The sequence below is a fragment of the Bidens hawaiensis genome, unplaced genomic scaffold (genome assembly GCF_021521415.1).
Source record: "Bidens hawaiensis isolate Kalapana, Puna unplaced genomic scaffold, B.hawaiensis_p1.1 tig00038994_1, whole genome shotgun sequence".
Classification (NCBI taxonomy): domain Eukaryota; kingdom Viridiplantae; phylum Streptophyta; class Magnoliopsida; order Asterales; family Asteraceae; genus Bidens; species Bidens hawaiensis.
In genome coordinates, this window is record NW_027496844.1 from 53,096 (window position 1) to 71,413 (window position 18,318).

Sequence of the window (18,318 nt, forward strand, 5' to 3'; positions counted from 1 at the left end):
CTGGTTGCATTCTCTAGCAAAGTGACCAGGCTGTTGGCAATTATAACAAATGGCCTTTGACTTGTCAAATCAAATTCTTTCATTAGACCCTGATAAAAGAGATCTACCAGTTCTATTGTATAGCCTCTTGCTTCTAAGAGCCAACATGGCAGCCTGCCACTTCAGGTCTGTGTCTTCAAGGTCATCTACATCAATTTTTTCCAAATCATCTTGAATGACACTTGTGTTAATCATGTTTTTGGCAACAAATGCATTGTAGGACTCTATAAACATAGAGAACAATGCTTGAGTTTCATTCCCTTTGACCACTGTTTCCAGCACCATAAGGCAAATGTCCACTTTCCATAGAAGCAGATTCATTGTCATCTAAAAGTTAGACATTAAACTTTGATTGGTTTCCTTGGTTACTTGTACTCCCACCAACAAATGCTTTTGGTGTGTCAACACCATGTTCATTAGCTTCCTCTATGATAGGGATCTGCTGTTGGTTTTTAGTTGACAAGTTTCCCATAGGTGCAATGAGTGCATTGGACACCTGGAAACAGGGCTTCTCTTCCTTTATCATTTCATTTTCAATCATCTCTATTTCAGCAGCTTGTAGGAAGCAAATCACATCATCTAACTTTAGTCTTTCAAAGTTTGGCTTCTGAATAATGAACTTACTAGCCTTATACCATTCTTTGGGCAATGTTGATAGCAGCTGAGTGTTCAAGTTAGAGTCAGTCATCACATAATCAGTGGTTCTTAGATCATTCACAATTGCTAGAAATCTATCAAGAATTGATTTCAGCCTTTCCCCATTTTTATACTTGAACTTCTCAAGTTGTTGCTTGAGTATTTGCTCCTTGATGTTCTTCATCTCTGTGTTTCCCTCAAACACCTCAAGTATTGCATCATACATAGCCTTTGCTGTGGTATGATGTGCAATTCGTCAAGATATCCCAAGACAGACCCAACTTGATCATTGCTAGAGCTCCGTCATCAATTTTCCTCACCCTTTCACCCACGGCTTGGTTGGGATTTACACCTTCAGGAGTATATGGTCCATTTTAATGGAGTTCCACATATCCACTTCATTATAACACACTGCAGCCTTAAACAAAACATTCCATTTGATAAAATTCTCCTGCCTATACATCCTTGGAATTTTGTTAGTGGATACTTCTTTCTCTTCAAAACCGGACATATTTTTGGTATTTTGTAAAATGATTTTAAAGAAAAACAGAGAACAAAGAACAGTTCAAACAGATTGCAAAATAAAATTTGAAAAATCAATCAGATCTAAGAAAGAGCTCTTCAGATATGATGTATTTTATTTGATTGGAGCATGATCTAATAATAAAAATTCAAACTTTAAGCAAAAACAAGTAAAAGAAGAAACCCAAAATTGCAGATCTTGAGAAATAAATGAAGAACAGAGTTGTTGACTTCAGTATTCAATGGAACAGTATTCAGCTCACGTCATTCTTCATCTTCAAATAATCAACAATAAGCAACAAATCTTCACACAAACAGCAACAAACAAGCTCTAATACCACTTGTCGGTCCCGAATTGATCGCTCAAACTCACAATAAATGTCACAACCCACACAATAAATGTGCCGACAAGAAGTTTGATGACGTTGTTATTTATGGTAAGATTAAATGTTTGTTAACGACGGAATCAGAAACAAACAGAATTGTTGCTTAAAGACTAATAAATGTAACAAACACAAACAATCGCTCCAAAGATTTTCATTTATAGAAAGGTTTATGCGTACTAATCGTAGGACAGCCGTCACACTCAAATCAGAAATATTAGATTTGGTCTGAAAAGTGTAAAGTGGCAAATCCGTCCGTCTGTCCGTTAGGAGGCATGTCCTAGATCATTCTATTTATAGGCCTGCCTCCTGACAGCTGTCATTCCTTCTAGAAACCCTAATGATAGGTACATAATCATATTACGTATTAAAAAATATACTAAGTGTAAAAACAGGTCTTCCGGGTAGGCTTTGTGCCTTTTGTCTTCATCGAGTAGACCTGGTAACCTTGAAGTGTGCTGGTAAACAGTTCTCCGGGTAGACTTTACTTAAGAGTATTTTCCTTAGAGAATACTCACCTAGCAGACTTCAATCTTCTTGACCATAGCAGACTTTGCCCGATAAGATCTAACGAGCAAACTTGTTCTTCAGATATCCTTTCAACTCTTTGTTAATGAATAACTTATTAGAAAATACAAGTGTGCTGGTAACATTGTAGCTTGCTCGGAGTTGAACCTTGCTCAATGAAGTCCTTAAGATAATTCTTTATCAACTTCCATCAAGCAAGCTCGGACCACTGTTTTATTAAAGAATACCTTGCTAGATCTTCCAAATACTTGGCTTCAAAAGCTTGGTTAGCCAAGAGCCTACTCAGAAGTAAACCTTGCTTGGCTATGAAAAACAACCTTGCTAGACATAGTGAACCCTGCTCGGATTAACACTAAAGAAGACTTCAAGATGATAACCTTGCCCGAAAGGAAATATACCTTGCTAGGACAAGTAAAACCTTGCTGGGAGGTCCAAGTGTGCTCGGTTTTCATATTTAGTCATTTCTGAGGAGTGTTGAGAAGATTCCAATCTCTCTTAATCATCTTTGATTCATTTCAGGTCAAATCTTTGACTCAACAAAATATTCAAAGATAGTGTCACTGAAGGATACACAACAGCGACACTTAAAAATAAGAGATGTCACTAGAAGGTATGTAATAGTCACAACTTAGATTACCAATTATGTGATAACTAACTACACATAGTCACACTGTTCAAAATTATTTGTCACTAAAATACATAAAAAAAATCACATTTATTTAATAATAGTGTGACAACAAGTGTGTTAGGATCATGTAACTATGTAATATATGTCACTAAATGGAAATGTAACAAGAAATTTTCAAAGTTGATGTGACTAAAGGATACACAACAGTGACACTTAAAATAAGACTAGTTTATATTAAAAGTTTTAGGTCACATTTTCATTTGTGTTATTTCACTAAAAGGTATGTAATAGTCACAAATTAGATTACCAATTGTGTGATAACTAATTACATATAGTCACATTGTTCAAAATTATTTGTCACTAAAATACATAAAACTCACATTTATTTAATAATAGTGTGATAACAAGTATGTTAGGGTCATCTAATTATGTAATATATGTCACTAAATGGAAATGTAACAAGAAATTTTCGAACTTGGTGTGACTAAAGGATACACAACAATGACACTTAATATAATATTAAACATTTTAGGTCACATTTTCATTTGTGTTATGTCACTAGAATTATTTTATAAGAATATAAAATAAGTTAAACCAAGTTAAACACTAATAAATACAAAATGAAAATAATTCAAAAGATCCGAATTACATTCCGAGTCGGGTTAAACATAAACAAATTTAAATACGAAATCCCACACGCTTTGTCCATTTTTATGGACATTTTATCTCTCTCTCTCTCTCTCTCTCTCTTACACACACACAGACACATCTCTCTTCCCAATTTCTCTTCATTATCTTCATCATCTTCCTTCAAAAACCTCCAACCATGTACACTGGATTAGGTTTGGTTGATGTTTGAACCGTTTCCAGCGAGCACAAATCAAAGCCCGATAAATCTATCCATTGGCTTTGATTTGTGCTCGCCGAAAACGTGCAACGTTGCACAATCCATTTTACATAGTGGGAGGTATTTTCTAATGAAGAAAGAGCGGAAGATGATGAAAAGAAATTGGGAAGAGATATGTGAGAAGGAGAAAAATAGTGATAAAGAAAATGACAAATTTTTTCCCCTAAAAATTCACAAAGCATATTGGATTTCCTAAAATTTGGCCTGGGAAAATGGGATTACTTAAAATTTTGACAGAACCAATGAGATTCAAATCATTTTGAATCTCGTCGGATTGATTCCCAATGCAACGTCCCAGACGACATTTGGAGAATTTTTTCCAGATTTTTTTTTAAAAAAAAGTGGACTATTTTGAGTTTTTTTTTTAAATGGCCATTTTAATATTTTTATTTCCCTTTAAACTTGAGTTAAGATAATATAGGGTCTAGCTTAAAAATTGGCTCTCAAACCATGCGTAGTGGTGGAGGGAAAGTGTATCACGTGATGCCCAGTCAACAAGAAGATAGATTATAGTTTAGGGGTGTAAGGATGGAGGAGATATTGGGGGAGAAGTGTCACATCGAAAGTTGTTATATTTTTAAAAAAATAATATAAATTAAACAAATAAAACTTGATTAAATTAAATAAATACATAAGAATAAATTAAAATTAAAAACCATACAATAAAAAAATACATAACATAAAAAAAATAAAAAACACTAAAATATGCACTGTTTTGGTAGGTTGTACGTTTCCAATATCATTTGAGTTAGTTGTACGTCCAACGCGTCGGCCACTTCGTTTAACCCTTTTGAGTGGAGGCGTAAACTAGTATCGGGATGTTCAGGGCGACAAAATTGGCGTACGCCCCATATTGGTTGTCGGGAAAAGTAGACGTAAAATTGGAAGTTAAAATGTTGTTGTGGGATGTTGTTCGGGTCGGGAAAACCGAGGGGTATTTTAGGAAAGGTCAGTTTGGTGCGTTGGAAAAGTTCATTTCTTGGTTTGGTAGACGAGAAAATTGAAAAAAAAAACGCTAGGTGGGTTGTTCGGATTCGTTTTCTAAGGTATGTTGGAGATTTTTTGAGAAAGTGAGTATGATATTTTTGTTTTGATGAGTGGTATTTTTATTGTTATTTGTTTACATTTTTTAAATTACCGTTGGAAAATGACTATTTCAATAAAAATTAATAAAACTGAGGTGGGCCCACAAACATTAGGACAAGATATATTTCTCGTCCCTTCTATTCTCGTTCACTTTTGTGTGGGGGGGGGGAGGTTCCTCCCCAATCTCCGTCTCTTCTCGTCCCTTTTCTCATTATGAATGGTCTCATGGATTTGTAGATTAAGACCATGTGTAGTCATAAAGCTCCACTACCAGGCATTATGCGTCACGTGGCGCCTAGTCAGAGTTATGGTTTTTTACAAAAACATGTTATAGTCATAACTCTCCACCCCCAGACATTATGCGCCACGTGGCGCCCAATCATTATTAATTTTATTTGATTTTTTAAATACTAAATCATTAAAATAAATTAACATAAAATTAAAAATTACATTAAACTTCCAAATAAAAAATACATTAACCTAAATTAAAAAAAATAGATCAAATTAAAAAAAACATAAATAATACTAATAAAAGTAAAACTAATTTATATTTTTCTAAAATTTTCGCTCGTCGAGTGGCTTTTAGAGATTGGACTATCGGGTCGTCTTCGGATAGCTCTTTGATAAAATCTCGATGTCTTTGTCCATCTCATTCCTTCGAAGTAGGTCGACGGCGTCCAAATTTACTTGAAGTCGTTGGGTTCCAAGTTCGTGTAAATCTTGGAGTCGAGAGTTCATTAATTGGAATTGGCTTTACAATTCGGGATTCGAACCCGTTGCCGACGACGAAGCGGCCCCTTTCCCCTTTCCTTTGCCTTTGGTTCTTCTACCCCCCGGCCGAGGCATGTCGGTAGTATTCACGGGGTCATTATCGCTTAAGTTGAAGTTTCGAGCGTCGGAACGGGGCGTGTCTGGATCAACCGAAGACGATGATTTAGACTTTTTTTTACTCGGGCCACCGTCGGCTTCGGCTTCGGCATCCAACACCAAGCCCCATTTTGGGTGACACCTCAATAGGTCTTTCCAAATGCCAAAGTAGTTGAAGGTCCCGCCGACCTTATGTTGAAACTCAACCAACGCTTTTTCCATGACTTCCGCGTCCGAGACACCACTACTCCTAGTTCGATTAATCCGAGAGAAAACCGTATGGAAAGCCATGCATTTGGTGTTTATGTCGCCCCATTTAGACAGTAACGAATCTTTTTCTCGACGTGAGTCCCCGCCAAGGTTGTGAAACCTCTCTATGATTTTGTGCCAAAATACCCCCATTTTTTGATAGTTCGCTAAAAAAATAAAAACATTACAAGTTTAATGTTTGTTATAAGAAATTTAAAAAAATATATATGTATTTTAAAAACATACCGCATTTGGCATCTTCCGATATCTGGCACCAAGCACGAGCACATAGTTCGCACTCGTCGGTACTCCATTGGATCACCGTCTTTTTAACCCGAGGTTCGCCGGTGGCCTTCTTTGCGTGTTTTCTCGAACGTCCGCGTTGGCTCGAACCGCCTGCGGTCTCCGGGACGGGTTGTGTCTCCGGCACGAACTCGACCTCGGGTTGGATCTCCGGGGTGGGTTGAGAACCCGAACCCGCAAAAATGTTTGTCATTGGGTTTTGGAAATCGGGCACCTCGTTTGGCATAGAGTTTTGTATAAGTGCAATGTACGAGGCCATTTGCGGGTCAATCATATGCGGGACGGGTACGGTTGGCGTCGGGGCGGTAGATTGGTTCAGTTGTGGATTTTGGTTGCCTTGACGGGCATATTGACCGAAACCGAGAATATTTTGGTTGTTGTTTGGAAACATTTTGGTAGAAATATTAGTGTAAAAGATATAAATTGGTATAGAAGTGGAACGAGTGTGTTAAAAAAATGAGTTTGGTTTGTTTATATAGTATAAATATAATTAATATAATTTTTTTTAAATCCCAACGGCTCCAAGACCCACCCATCCCAACGGCTAGTTTTTTTGATTTCTGTGCCACCATGCACGTTTTGTATATAACGCACCAAAAAAAAATTATCATAACGCAGGAAGGGCGGTGTACCTCCGCATTTTTCACAATAACGCTGGTGGAAACGTTCCCTACAAACGGTCTAATGGTGATGGTTCACTAGTATGGAAGTAAAGAATTTGTTGATTTAATAGGGTGACCCCATTAGCTGGCAAGTATCAGATATGTGATTGTCATTGGTTGTAAGTTGATGGAATGGTTTGCTTTGTTTATTGACAGAATTACAAATTTTGTCCTTTAAAATAAGACGAATTACGGTTCGTGTCCTTTTCTAAGTTTCCTTGCAGGCGGTGTACTTTAAACTTTTTTTTCCTACAAGTTTTGTCCTTTACGCTAACTGGGTTAGAAAAAGTCAGTTAAATGCCCTCACGTGAGACGCATGTGAGGGCATTTTTGTCTTTTCGTCTACCCTGCAACTTCTTCTTCCTCTTTTCTTCTTCATTATTGCAGATCTCATTTCCACTCATTTCCGAAGACTCGTCTTCTTCAACTTCCGTATCTTTCAAAGAAACACCGATTTCCTCAACTTCAACTTCATCATCATCATCATCATCGTTACCATTGTCACTCGAAACACGGCCATGACCACTTTTAAACAACCTACAAACATTCTCATTTTCATCAAAGGTCACATTTTTCTTCACTGTTGGTTGAGTTTTCCCCAAATCCCCTTTTCTAATTTGAGAAACACCGGACCCATTTTCATCAACTCGATTAACGCATTTTCTCGCATTTCTCAAATTATCAAGAAATTTTCTTTCTTGATACCCAAATTCTTTCTTAGAACTGTTGACATTTTTGACCGAAAACACTTGTTTTTTCCGCATCAATTAACTCCATGAATCGAATCAATTCTCGACTGATTGATCGTTTACCGTCTCTGATCATCGGATCACTCCCCTGAACTCAAAAACCCTAATTAAAAATAAAAAGAAGTAGTTAGTGAGTGGTGGCTTATTAAATACCTGAATAGAATCGAGTTTGATGAGCAAGCCCATGGATTCGCGAGAAATGGTGTGAGGATGGAAGCGGGGTTTAGATGATTTGAGGCGATTGAGAGCTGATTTGATGTGTGCGAGGGGTGTGAATGCGGCGGAGGGTTGCGGATCTTCGGACGAGGTAGGCTCGGAAGTGGGTTTGAATGGTGCGGGCGGCGGCTTCACGGAGGGATGGAGGTTGTTTGCTGCGGCGGCGGAGGAGGGTGGACTCCAGGGCGGAGATGCGGTGGATGAGGGAGGAGACGGTGGCTGGAGGATTACCCGGCGGAGAGTGAGCGGTGATACGTGGTGGTGGCGATTAACATGGTCTCTGGTGGCCGTTAGTGGTGTGGTGGTGGTTTAAACAGAGAGAGAGAGAGAGAGAGAGAAGGGGGGGAGAAAGAGAGAGAGATCTGCAAAAATGAAGAAGAAAAGAGGAAGAAGAAGTTGCAGGGTAGACGAAAAGACAAAAATGCCCTCACATGCGTCTCACGTGAGGGCATTTAACTGACTTTTTCTAACCCAGTTAGCGTAAAGGACAAAACTTGTAGGAAAAAAAAGTTTAAGGTACACCGCCTGCAAGGAAACTTAGAAAAGGACACGAACCGTAATTCGTCTTATTTTAAAGGACAAAATTTGTAATTCTGTCTTATTTATTGCATGCTCTTGGAGTTTTTCTTCATTTTTATTTCTTTTTTATTATTTTTTAATGATTGTGTCCTAGCATACAGGCATACAGGTCTGAATTATAATGCTATTTGTAATAGAGAAACTACAAAATGAAGTGTTTTGTGTCATGTGCAGTTCAGTTAATAAAAGGTGAGTTTTTTTTATTATACAAAATAAACTACTTCTTATTGTAACCTCTCTCTATATATATTTATATTTATATATATATATATATATATATATATATATATATATATATATATATATCACACATACAAAATAAAATAATAATATTCAAACAATGAAACATGCAACAAAGGAATATCACCTCCACATTTCGCCTCTTTTGTAGCCCGAGGGGGGTGTTCTTGCCCCAAAACCACCTTTTTGTCGCCTATAATACTCACCCACTACGCACACAGTAATAGGTTGAACTAGTCCTTAAACATAGTTGTAAGAAATATTTTTAATCCATGGCGCTCTATGATTGTATCAATTACAAATAATAGAATGTTGCATCGTTTTAAAAGGAGTGTATTCGGATATATATAATTTTTCGTGGTTTATCATCCACAAACATTCTCATTTTATGCTTGAAAATTCTTATAAAACGATAATGAAAATTTTTTCATCTCTCATAATTAGACTTTTCATGCTTATCCATAGATTGAGACTTGACATGCACCATGTCACAACTTTTGTCTTTCAATCTAAGCATTCGACTTTGACTTAACTGCGTGTTTTTATAGTTCTTGTAAAAGGGTATTGCGTTAGACAGACGCCACATGACCAACAACTTTCGTTTAGATAAACTCGAAAGATTATAGAAGGTCGACGTGACAAAATAAGTTTATTTTGATATTACCAACGCAACTATATACTTACTATCCTTGTGGTTAGAATGAATGACTCCAAAGCTTCACATTATGCGTAGTATTGTGTACTCATGTAATTCACTAAGTGATCTCTATATGATGATCTTATGTGTTAGGTTTAAGTGATGACTACTCAAAAAAATTATTTATTAAAACTCGGTTCAATAAATATGACAAATAATAATTAATCCGTTAATTAATATATGCGCAGCGGAATAAAACGAGTAATCATCACTTTAGTGGAACCTCACAGGATCCAGTTACAAACAATACGCCTACGAGTCTAAACAACCAAATTAAATAAGTCAAGACCGACAATATTTAATTTTACCTCGGTTAATGAATAACCGGTTGAGACACCCGGAGGCGGTGGCGCGTTACAGCGGCAACGGGTGCAAAATAGCAGTAACTCACGGCAAGCCTTGACGATGAACGGCGTGACATAGAACGACACGGAGTTGTGTGCGGTGGCCTTTTTTTTCCTGACGACCGGTTGAAAAACGAGAAAGAAAGGACTTGCTGTTTTGCTTAGTATATTATTATTGAACTCCTGTGATATATATATATATATATATATATATATATATATATATATATATATATATATATATATATATATATATGGTAAGGATCTTAAGAGAACCCTTTGCAAATTGAGAACTTTGAGAACCATTTTGGACCACTAAAAACACCTTTAAAACATATTTAAAAAAATCATAAAACAAAAAATAATAAAAATTTTTAAAAAGTAAAAAAATACAAAATTCTTATATTTCATTCCGGTTTCATTAAAAAAAATAAAAAAAACGTCGTATTATACACATATGTATAATTTTATATAATCTTTAGTTACGTATACACACATATGTACAGTATCATTTATCTTAAATTATACACATGTGTACAAAAAAAACATGTAAATGTACATATATGTATATATTATACATATGTGTACATAATTTAGCTAAACCGAGTGATGATAAAATAAGAATTTTGGTTTTTTCTACTTTTTTTATTTTTGTGTTTTTTTATTTTATAATTTTTTTTTTTGGTTTTTTGTGGTTCAAAATAATTCTCATAGTTCTTAATTTCAAAAAAATTTTCATGATCCTAATCCTCTCTCTCTCTCTCTCTCTCTCTCTATATATATATATATATAGGATCAGGAACATGAGAGAACTCTTTTTAAATTGAGAACTATGAGAACCATTTTGGAACACAAAAAACTCAAAAATAAAAAAAATCATAAAATAAAAAAAACACAAAAATGAAAAAAGTAAAACAACCAAAATTCTTATTCTAACATCCCGGTTTCACTAAAAAAACTCGGTTTAGCAAATTATAGACACATATGTATAATATATACATCTATGTACATTTACATGATTTTTTTATACACATGTGTATAATTTAAGGTAAATGATATTGTACATATGTGTATATTATGTAACTAAAGATTAAATAAAATTATACATATATGTATAATACGACGTTTTTTTTTGTTTTTTTTTATTTTTTTTAATGAAACCGGAATGAAATATAAGAATTTTGGTTTTTTTACTTTTAAAAAATTTTTGTTATTTTTTGTTTTATGATTTTTTTAAGTATTTTTTTAAATGTGTTTTTAGTGGTCCAAAATGATTCTCAAAGTTCTTAATTTGCAAAAGATTCTCTTAGGATCCTTACCCATATATATATATATATATATATATATATATATATATATATATATATATATTATGGGAAGCCGACTCTGATTTGAATATTTGAGATAATGATCACAAAAAGGTGATCTCCTATTTCCTTGGAGTCGAACTCAAAATCTCATAAAGTCTGAGATATCATCAAATATTGGTCATTATATTATTATAAAGATTATAATGATTATCTTTATTATATTAAATTCTAACCGTGTCCTAAAGTTCAATTCGGTCCAACTCTCATAAAAGCACGGACTAGTTTAGTTAACTATTAAGCAAACTATATTATATTTGTCATTTACTGGTTAAACAAGTTAAGAGGATTTTAGTTCGTTGCTCAAGGTGTAACTCTTACGGGTCATAACTTGGTCTGCCGCGTTAACTTACTCGAGCTGGACCATTATTTCCAACAATCTCCCACTTGAACAACTTTCGATTAAGAAACTTAACGCATACTAGCTGTACATGGCTGCCCCCAATAAGGTATGACACTTTAAAGTCAGTAACCAAAACATCTTGGAATACAGTATTGCAAGACAATGAGCTTATGGTAATCTTTGTCATCTATCCTTTCTGTATAAGCCATCAATTGAACAATAAGACATGGACCTGATTCAATCTCACATGGCATTCAATCGTTATTGTTCTCGATCTAGAATCAAGTGGTCCAATCAAACACACGGTAAGTTTGGGTGAAGCCTCACACTTCACCAGTTTGAATCAACGAGGGCGCCATGATGTGTAACTGTTATATATTATGTTAGGGTACAGAATCCCATCTTGACTACATACAACTCCCACTGAACTTCAGAATATTCCCAACCAATGCCTTTATAGCCGGCAGTTACGCGACAGCAGTTGACATTGATCAAAGAATAGCCTTTAGTAAACAAAAGTTCTAATATGTATCTCAGCCTCTCAGGTCTAAGGATACTAAATGAGTATACCAATATCAAAACTTCTTATGATTAAGATACATGAATATAATTTGATGCAAGTTACATCTAACGTCATTCATAATAAGGTCTGTAAGTTTGGAAGTCAACTCCTTGAGTCCAAATTCAGAAGTCAACTCCTTGAGTCCAAAGTCAGAATAGTATTAGTTCATATTCATTTTCACGAGTCTGACCGACTACAGATAATTTAAAATACAATATTCATGGATTAAACGTATTAAAATGAACACATTTATAATATTCAACGTTTGCATTTAACCATTAAATAAAAAGTGAACTCAAAAGTATAACTATCTAAATGTTCATACATCCAAATACTAAATCAAAACAAATTATTAGCTAATCTAAGACCGATAGCATTCCTGTGTTGGTCATGCTTGTCCCGAGTCATCGGCTTAGTGAACGGGTCTGCTAGGCTTTGATCTGTGTCTATTTTGCTTATTATGATGTATCCTCGTTTCAGTATTTCCCGTATAAGGTGGAACTTCCTTAAAATATGCTTGGCTCTGTGACGAGATCTTGGCTCTTTGGCCTGATCAATAGCATCTGTGTTATCACAGAACACCTCGATTGGTTTATGAATACTCGGAACCATATCGAGGTCAGTGACGAACTTCTTCATCCAAGCAGCCTCCTTAGCAGCATCCGATGCAGCTATGTATTCAGATTTAGTGGTGGAATCTGTCACCACACTCTGCTTGGAGCTTTTCCACTAAACAGCTCCTCCATTGAGCGTGAATACAAGTCCTGATTGTGAGCGAGAATTATCTTGGTCAGTCTGGAAGCTAGCATCAGGGTAACACCTTACAGTAAGCTCTTCTTCCATTTCTCCAAACACTTTCAACCTATCTTTGGTCCTTTTCATGTACCTTAGAATGTTCTTCATTGCAGTACAATGGGTAACGCCAGGACTTTGCTGAAAATAGCTAGTCATGCTTAAAGCATACGAGACGTCAGCTCTAGTGCATAACATAGCATACATGATAGAACCAATCGCCGAAATTTCTTGCATGTGCTTAGTTTCAATGTCCGTTGCCGGAGATTGCAATTTGTTCAACACGGTTCCTTTAGCAATAGGAACTCCACCTTTCTTGGAGTTTTCCATTGAGAAGAGTGTCATGACTTTATCTATGTATGTCCTTTTAATAAGCCCTAGAATCCTCTTTGACCTATCTCGGTAGATCTTGATTCCTAGAATATAAGCAGCTTCACCGAGATATTTCATTGTGAAACAATATCCCAACCAGTGCTTAACTTCCTTAAGTATAGGAATGTTGTTTCCAATTATCAGAATATCACCCACATACAGAATGAGGAATGATATAGTTCTCCCACTAGCCTTTCTATAAACACAAGGCTTATCTTCATTTTTTATAAAACCAAACTCTTTGATTTCTCATCAAAATGTAGATTCCAGCTTCGAGATACTTGTTTGAGACCATAAATGGACTAATTCAGTTTGCACACCCTATTAGGATATTTAGGATCGGAAAACCTTCCAGGCTGAACCATATAAACATTTACCAAAAGGTGTCTATTAAGAAAAACGGTTTTGACATCCATCTGCCATATATCGTAGTCATAATGCGCAGCTATGACAACTAATATCCTTATTGACTAAGTCATATGAGCGGGCGAAAAGGTTTTATCATAGTCAATACCATGAGTTTGAGTAAAACCTTTCGCGAATAGCCGTGCTTTATAGGTTTATACATTTCTATGCATGTCGGTTTTTCTTTTGAAAATCCACTTGCTCCCTACTGTCTGACCTTCGGGGGCAGCTCAACCAAGTTCCAAACTTGATTTTCGTGCATAGATTGCATCTCGACGTTCATGGCTTCTTTCCATTTCTCATATTCCAGATCTAAGATACTAGATTTGTAGTTAGTAGGTTCGTCATTTGACTCGGCTACTAATAAGACTTCGGGACCATCTAGATGCCATAGGTATTTAGAATTTGGTACGCGAACTACTTCTGCGAACGCTCGTGTTTATGTCTGATGCATCAGTAACAACATCTTGTTGATCAGACGCCCCAATTTCCTCAGCGGTCGTTTGTGGTTCTTGAATTTTTTCAAGATCGACAATATTATTTCTAATTCCTCGATCGAGAACTTCTTTCTTGAGGAAGTGGCTCTTCCTATTGATAGAAATCAAATTTGTATCAGGGTGGGAGAAATAATATCCGCTTTGGTTATAGTATTCGACGATGACAACTTTTACGCTGCGGGGATCGAGTTTGTCATCAGTTGCACTGGTGACATATGCATCGCATCCCCATACTCTAAGGAAAGACAAATTAGGTTTGCGCCCATGCTATATCTCATATGGGGTTTTGTTTACCTCTTTAGTTAGAGCCAGATGAACAATGTGGGCGGCAGTCATAAGGGCAAAGCTCCAAAAGGAATGAGACAAGTTACGTCATGTTCTTGAGTTTTTTTAAAGGAGGGAAAGGAAATAAAAACTAAGGATAGTTAAAAAATGTGTGTTCTTGAGTTTTTTTTAGGATGAAAAAGAAAGGAGTAGGAGGATGTAGGAGGGATTAACTTGATGTTTTTTCCCAATAAATTATCCTCTCAAAAATGGGCTGATTACTAAGGATAAAAAAACAAATTACAATATTACCCACTAAGAACATAGTTAAGAACATCCAACTTAAGGGTAAAATTGTAAAAGTGTTATTTTCCTTTTCTTTCCATCCAACTTAAGAACATAGTTATCCTTTCATTTCCTCTAATTTCCTTCAAACTCAAGAACACACCTAATTAAAAAAAATTTCCTCCCTTCCCTTTCTTATCCTTCCCTCTCATTTCCTTTTCTTTTCTTGGTTAAAAAACTCAAGAACAATGAGTTAGGTCAACACATCATCGATCAGACCATTTTCAACAAGGTTCGATTACTCCTCCCGCTCACGCCATTATGTTGGGGTGTGCCGGGTGGAGTGAGTTGTGAAACAATTCCACGCTCTTTTAGATGATTGATGAACTCCGAGCTGAGATATTCTCCAAATCAATCTTATCAAAGTGTTTTAATCGTTTTACCTAGTTGGTTTTTCACTTCACTTTGAAACTCTTTGAACTTTTCAAAAGTTTCATGCTTGTGTTTCATAATATAGACATAAGCATATCGACAATAATCATTAATAAAAGAAACGAAGTATCTTTCATGATTTATAGACATGGTTCTAAAAGGGCCACAAGCATCAGTATGTATTAGTTCGAGTAGATCCTTAGCTCGTTTACTGATATGGGTGAAGGAGTCCTTAAAGAGTTTGCCAGCAAAGCAAGATTCGCAGTCATAAAAGGAGTCCGAACCTGTGGATTCAATAATCCCTTCGGATTGGAGTCTCTTAACTCGTGCCTTACTTATGTGGCCAAGTCGGCAATTCCATAGAAATGTATCGTTGATGCTAGATCTGATATGTTTAGAAAGATTATATACGTTATTCTTTGTTTGAATATTAATCTCATAAATACCGTTTCGAGGTTTAGCCTCAAATTAAAAGGCATCATTCAAGTAAGCAGAAATAGCAATACCATTAAAAGCGTACTGAAATCCTTATTCAAAAAGTAAAGAAACTTAAATAATGTTTCTGGTCAAACCAGGTGCAAACAAACATTTATTTAAATTATCTACAAGGCCAAATGGAGACGAAAAACGATATGTGCCAGTTGCAAGAACTGGGACTCTCTTCCCATCACCAACGATGAGCTCCATGTCTCCTTGTTATAACTTCTTCTAGTTTTCAGGTTCCTGCAAGGCATTAATGATGTGGTAACCACATCCGGTATCAAATACCCATGTGTTGCTGGATACAGTGAAAAGTTCAATAACATAAATAGAAATACCTTTAGAGGATCCTTCACCATTGGCCCTCTTCTTTGCAATCTCGGCTAGATGCCCGGGGCAGTTACGCATCCAGTACCCCATCTTGTTGCATTTGTAGCATTGCCGCTCCTCTGAAGGCGGCTGTGGTACCTTTGCAACACCCTTGTTAGTGTCTGTGCCATGCTTGGCAGCAACAGTAACCTTCTTATTGCATTTTCCGTTATAACCCCAGTTCTTGAGTTTAGGCTTCTTGACACCAGCAAATCGAATCATCAGAACTTGATTAGTTTTAGTTGCAATATTTATCTTAGCCGTTTTGAGCATACCATGAAGCTCTGGCACAGTCTTCACCCATGTATTCATAATGAAATTAATTACGAATTGTTCGTAAGAGCTGGGGAGAGAGTTCAAGATGAAGTCCGCTTGCCTTTCATCCGACAGGGGATAATCAAGTTTCTTTAGCTGGTCGATGTACCCTTTCATTTTGAAGACATGCGTACTAACAAAAGATCCATGTTCCATTCTGCAACTGATAAGTTGTTTCATGGTGTCGAAACGTTCTTGACGGGCTTGTTTCTGGAACATGCCCTTTAATTGCTCAAGCATCTCATAGGCACCAAGATCTTCCAAGTCCTTTGCAAGCTCGGAGGACATGGTGGCTAGCATAATGCAAGCGACTTTAGTAGAGTCATCCTTATGCTTTTCAAGAACCTTTCTGGTGGCAACAGTATTGTTTTCAGGCCTGGTTGGAACTGGTCCATCGAGAACATAGTGCTTCTTTGCCATTATGAGAACAAGTCTCAAATTGCGGTGCCAGTCAAGAAAGTTTGTGGCATTCAGCTTTTCTTTCTCAAGAATAGTCTTGAGGGTGAATGAGGAGTTATTATCAGTTGACATATGTTAAATAAGAAAAAATAATTTAATTAGTATTTTCGATGTTTTAATCCTATTATTAATGACCCAATTACCATTAATAAAATAGGAACTTGAGAATATGGCTTTCAGTTAGTAATGGCAGCTGTAGCACACAACATTAGTAAGTGGTTAGGCAGACTTGCAACAATTGTCAATTGAGAACAAAGCACAACTCTCGGTTATGAGGCCTATTAAGATAACAATTTCCTAATTTGATCCGTTTAGCCTTATCTATGCCCACTTTAGTCTTCAGACAACTGTAGCACGTAACATAAGAGTAAAGTAATAGTCGCCCTAGTATAGTCACTTGTGAAAGGGCCAGATGTGTCAACGAAACCCTTTCACCTTGAAGAGATAGGCTAGAAATCAAGTGTGGTGCTGTAGCTCCAAACACTTGAAATTTTGCAGTATGCCTCAAGTGTGGCTTATAGTAGGATGGCATAGACTATTGATTTTAAAATTGAGATTAATTTTATAATTTACCGAATAGATTAAAAGTTCAGTTTTACTGTATTAATCAGGACAACACAAGGAAATCTTTCTTCTCTCAAGACACTTAGTTTTAGATAACATATTAAAACTAAGTTTGTCGTGATATGTCTAACCAATTTTAAGTTATGAGAGAAATCTATTAAGTTATTAGTTTTTGATAATTAAATAAAGATTAATTTGCAAAAACATAATTGGATAATTTATTTTAAAATATTTGGTATTAGGTTGGTGGTATTATAACCCATTATAATAAAGTAAGCAATCACAATAGCAAAGAAGAATATGTAAATCATAAATGACCAAGATTAGTGATTGATCATGCTAGAGCCTATTAGCAAGATCAATTGGGTCAAGGGGTCACAACACAAAACAACCACAACAATGGACTTTTGGTGTATCCCGTCATATTTGGTAACTCCCAATGACTTCAAGAACTCTGTGAGCTCATCCTCGGTTTTCCTTCGGGTCTTCTTCATTAAAATATTAAATACATATAATGAATAACCAAACCCTATCTATTACAATTTTGAACCATCAAAGTGGCCAAAAACCATAAAACAAAACCTAAATTTTATCTAGATGTACATCCGGTGAAAAGACCAGATTCGTTTCGTATGTTGTAACCAAAGCTCTGATGCCACTGTTGAGTTCTAGTGGTGACCAGTCAAATATAAATTATTTATTAAAACCTGGTTCAATAAATATGGCAAATAATAATTATTCTGTTAATTAATATATGCGCAATGGAATAAAACGAGTAATCATTACTTTAGTGGAACCTCACAGGATCCGGTTACAAGCAATACGCCTACGAGTGTAAACAACCAAATTAAATAAATCAAGACCGACAATATTTAATTTTACCTTGGTTAATGAATAACCAGTTGAGAGACCGAGGTACAACGAACAAGCGCTAGTCGACGAACTTAACAAATGAGTGGTGGTAGTGGCGCGTTATAGCGGCAGCGGAAACGGGTGCAGAATAGCAGCACCAGACGGCAAGCCTTTGGCGATGAACGGCGCGACATTAACGACACGACGTTTTGTGCGGTGGCCTTTTTTCCCCCGACGACCGGATGCAAAACTAAAAAAAAAAATTGGATTTAAATAATCCCACCTTTAATGGATTGGCCAATAATAATCCCACCTTCGGTATTTC

General features: G+C 36.1%; 1 pseudogene; it reads right to left on the minus strand.

The window, feature by feature from the left end:
- Window positions 1–292: 292 nt before the first annotated feature.
- LOC143590785 (uncharacterized) lies at window positions 293–15,854 on the minus strand (annotated as a pseudogene).
- Window positions 15,855–18,318: the final 2,464 nt, after the last annotated feature.